We start from the raw sequence: 4,567 nt of genomic DNA on the forward strand, positions 1-4,567 counted from the left end.
AGGATCAGAGAGAGTTTTTTTTTTTTAAAAATATTTTATGTGTATGAGTGTATTGCCTGCATGTATGTGAATGCACCCATGTTGTGCAATGCCACGGAGGTCAGAAGAGGGCTTCGGAGTCCCCTGGAACTGGAGTTAAGGACGCTTTGTAGCTGCCATGTGGGTGCTGGGAATTGAACCTGGGTCCTCTGCAAGAGCAGTCAGTGCTCTTAACCACTGAGCCATCTCTCCAGCCCCCCCTTTTTGCTTTTTATACCACTTTATTCCAACCTGAGAACCTTAATGTAAAACTAAACATTGGTGAACTGTTTTCCTTACCAATTCTGAGTTACTGTAAAATGTACAAGTTCTGCTAGCATTTCAACACTTAGATTAAATCATCTGGCACATGGTAGATTTCATATAATGAGAATACCTAAAATAATTAATGCAATATACTGAGCTGATGAAAATAAAATGGACTTTGAAAAACAGGGCTGCAAGGTTGTTACTAACATTGTAATACTTATGTTACAATCACAGGTACACCATTTCTTAGGGCTCTAGCCTGTAGGAACAACTGAAGCCCCTTTCTCTCAAAGGGGGAAAGAAATAGTTAACTGTTTTAGTAACTGTACATTTTGTATACTTTTAAGCAGATCTTAAATATTACAGAAACAAATAAACATATATGGAGACTACAATGCAGCACCCTATTTATAGTACAGCTGAGGATCATATTTAAAATAATCAAATTGAATCTACATAATTGTTAGTGCACTCACTATACCATGTCCAACGGGAATGAGAACCCCCTTCCTGCCGCAAACAAAAGACCTATATGTAATGGCCAACAGTGATTAAACAGAAACCACAGACACCTGGTTTGTTTAAGTTTTGTTGAAGGGCTCAAAGGAAGGGAATACCATTCAATAAAATGCATTTAGCAATTTTTAAATTCCTAAAACAAGACAGGGTTACGTTTGACTTTTTAAAAACCCCATTTAAAAAAACAGTAGGACCAAGTATAATTTAGATGCTGCTAATATTATTCTTTCTGGAGACATGGGACCATTTTCTTGGGATTAAGTTATTAAAATGTGGAATGTGTACTTTTTAGATAATAGAAGAAACAATCATTTTGTTGAATACTGTTGCTAAACATAAATATTGAGTCTTCTAAAGCCCACATTAGTAATCTCCACATCTTTCACATATGACTACTGTCCCAGTCAGGAGAAACTGGATGGTTCCTGTGGGTCCAGACAGTCATCTGCCTTTATCCCTAATGGTGAGAAAGCATTCCCTCAACCTCTCCAGAGGAACAACCTTACACTTCCCTGTATACTGAAACATCAGTCAGAGGGACACATGCATGTTATTAAAAATTCAGTTCAAAACACTCAAAATAATTCTGTATTAGAAACTTGATTCTATTGTAAGTCTCTTTTTGGAAGTTATACTGGGCCGGCTAAAAGCTCCAACTCCATGGTTATTGACATTAAGGAAGCAGAATCCTCCAGCTAGTTCAAACTGGAGATTTACTTACTACAACACTGACTCCTGGTTGGTTGTGCAGGCGCAGTAAGGTCTACTCCTCTTCCTCTAGCCGAATTTGCTCCTGGATTCTGTGGTTCATTCTTTGGCAGCTTTTTAGCTATTGCCATGAATATTTCATTTACATTCATTGATGTCTTAGCTGATGTCTCCATGAATAATAAACTGTTGTCATCTGCATAGGATTGTGCTTCCTGGAAGTCAACAGCTCTTTTACGTGCTACATCAACCTTGTTTCCTGATAAAGCTTTTACAATATTAGGACTTGTTTGCCTCTGGAGTTCTTAACCCAGTTTTTTGCTCTTGTAAAGAACTCCTCATTGGTGATGTCCTACACAACTATGGCTGCCTGTGCTCCTTGGTAGTACAATGGTGCTAGGCTGTGGTAGCACTCATGGCCAGCTGTGTCCCATATTTCAAACTTTACTGTTGTATTATCAAGACATACAGTCTAAATTCAAGGAACTGGCCCTTCACAAAGCGGAGCACCAGGCTTGACTTGCCAACAGCAGACTCTCCTAGAAGTACCAGTTTGAACTGACATATTTTATTTCCAGTATTTGGTCCGTTGGGTCTTGTTGCTCCTCGATTAGCCATGTCCAAATTTCAAAGAAGTCCCCAACTGCAGACTCCTAAATGAACTTCAACTTCCAGGATACAAGGTATTGTTTAATCCCAGCACTCAGGAGGCAGAGGCAGGTGGATCTGAGAGGTGTTTTTTTTTTTTTTTTTAAGAGTAGAAAACAGTTCTTTTTTATTTCAGAGAAGCAAACCTTCCTGTTTATGGCTGGTTTTAGTGTCCTTTTCCTGTGAGTAGCCTCTGAGAAGGGCCTGTCCATACTAGGTTTTGCTGGCTTTAAATTCCTTACAATTGGAGTGTTGGCTGCAAATAGCCTCAGAATTTAAATTGAGAGGACAGAGTGGAGAACCTTCAAGGAGGCTCAAGTCTTTGAGCATCATCTGACTGAGCAGACAAGCCCTTTGGAATCTCTGAGATATTTAATGCTGCTAGTTTAATTGGTATCAGTTTGTGTTACCCAGTTTGAAACAGGAGGAAAGTGCCTGCTGTTGGGTGTTGTGTAGGGAGACTTAAACGAGAAGATGAAAGAAGTCAAACAAATCAACAGCTTCTTTTCTTAGCTAGATTACTAGTAGTTGCATCAAACATTATAGAAAGGAAAAAAGTCACCAACTAATGATTTCTGGAAGGGAAAAACTTCAGGTAAGCATCCTCTCACATAAATCACACACAGTCAATAAAAAATTGGTCTAATCATTTTAATAAACATGACATGATTTCTTTTCTCATTAAAGATTTAAGGAGTCATGCTACATAAACTAGAACTCTCTTCAATGAATGAAACTGAATAAAGGATGTGAAAAGAATTTTTGGCTGGCTCTCAAGAGGAGATGCTGGTGTCTCGGTTCCAAGGCCACGGAATCCTATTTTCCACTTAATATTCTGAGGGCGTGAATTTCAGTTCTTGGCTAGGAAGTTCCTGACTGATGGGCCTTTCAGGCTGGTTCACGCTCAGTGGTTCTTGTCCAGTAGTTTGGAGAGTGAGGGATATTTAGCTCTTTTCCCTGCTTTATCCCCTCTTCCTTCTGGGTTGATGATTATGAGAAGAGCCAAAATTCAAAGTGTATAGTATACCAGGTGAGCTGAGTGTTCTAAAATTTTCATTGTATGTGCTCTAATTTTGAACCTGTCAAGTGTCACCTGTCAACAACCTGTCTATAGCTTTTTTTTTTCAACCCTAAAATATATAACTCTTAATTTTCCAGTTGGATTGCTCAATTGTTTTTACAGGTTAGAAGCAAGAATCAACAGTCAGCAGATTCTTGTTGAGTACTTTCTGTGTGCAGGGGCTCTCTAGGTGCCAGGGATAGGACAGTACCTCTGTCCTCATGGAGTTTGTGATTCAAGCACAAATCGTACACTTATATTTAGAATGACGAAGAGTTGCAGTAGAGATGCTGTAGCAAGAATAACTTGGATGAGGGTAGGGTATGTACAGAGCTCTGACTTGTAAAAAACCTTTGTCCTGAAGTGGTTGCTTTTTATTTATTTTTTAAAAGTAGATATTTTAACATATATTATGGAACAAGCTCTACACTGAATTATTTACATGTATTAATTCATTATGTAATCACTCTGAAAGATAATAGCAAGCTAGTTATAGGACTTACAGTCTTATCTACAATTCTGTAAAGATTCTGTTGGAAAAAAGAAGTTGGTCCTAAAATATTGGTTCACATATCTTGAGAACACATCTATTCTGATAAGATCCTCTATTTCTTTATTCCCCCATGTCTATTTTTAGTTAATTAATTAATTAATTAGTTTATTTGGCTTTTGGCTACTTTAACATTCCCCCTCTGAAGAGGTAACCCTAAAATCTTTTAAGGATTAGATAAAAGCTCCCAAATACTTTTGACATTTTTGGCCTTTGGAACAGAGGTCAAGGCCCAAGGACATTGTGAGTTTTAGCTAAGTAAAAGGTGCATCCTTAACCTGGGAACACAGGCACTGGCTCATAGGCATTTACCCCAGAGAAAGGAAGACTCACTTTGACACTGACAAAGGTGCCCTGGAACTAACTCCTTATATAGTTGAGGGTAACTTTTAACTTTTGATCCTCCTGCCTCTATCTCTTGAACTGGAATTATGGTGGTTAAACCCAGGGCCTCCTGAATGGTAGGCAAGTTCTCTACCAATCCAGCTATGCCCTCAGCCCTGGGGAAGTTATTTTTAGCACCACAGCATCAAAGTGATAGCTCCACAGATGCTTCCTTCAACAGAGGGCACATCCCCTGTGACACCCCACGGGTTGTTCTCCTATGTCCCTTCTCATGTTCTAATTCCTTCCTAGGGGTCAAAAGCCCAGCTAGGCAGAGGGCCGTCAGCCAGGACACAAGATGCTGAATCCAGGGAATCAGCAAAGATGACGAGAGGGTGGGGCTTTCTTTCTTTCCCTCTTTCTCTCCCCTCCCACAGCCACGTGCAGCCTGGGGTGGGAGGCGAGGTCAG

At 39.6% G+C, this 4,567-nt stretch overlaps 1 pseudogene; it reads right to left on the bottom strand.

The window, feature by feature from the left end:
* Nucleotides 1-1,502: 1,502 nt before the first annotated feature.
* On the bottom strand, nt 1,503-2,133 carry LOC103727807 (annotated as a pseudogene).
* Between the last annotated feature and the right edge of the window lie 2,434 nt (nt 2,134-4,567).

Source organism: Nannospalax galili, unplaced genomic scaffold, assembly GCF_000622305.1.
Source record: "Nannospalax galili isolate Female #2095 unplaced genomic scaffold, S.galili_v1.0 scaffold127, whole genome shotgun sequence".
Classification (NCBI taxonomy): Eukaryota; Metazoa; Chordata; class Mammalia; order Rodentia; family Spalacidae; genus Nannospalax; species Nannospalax galili.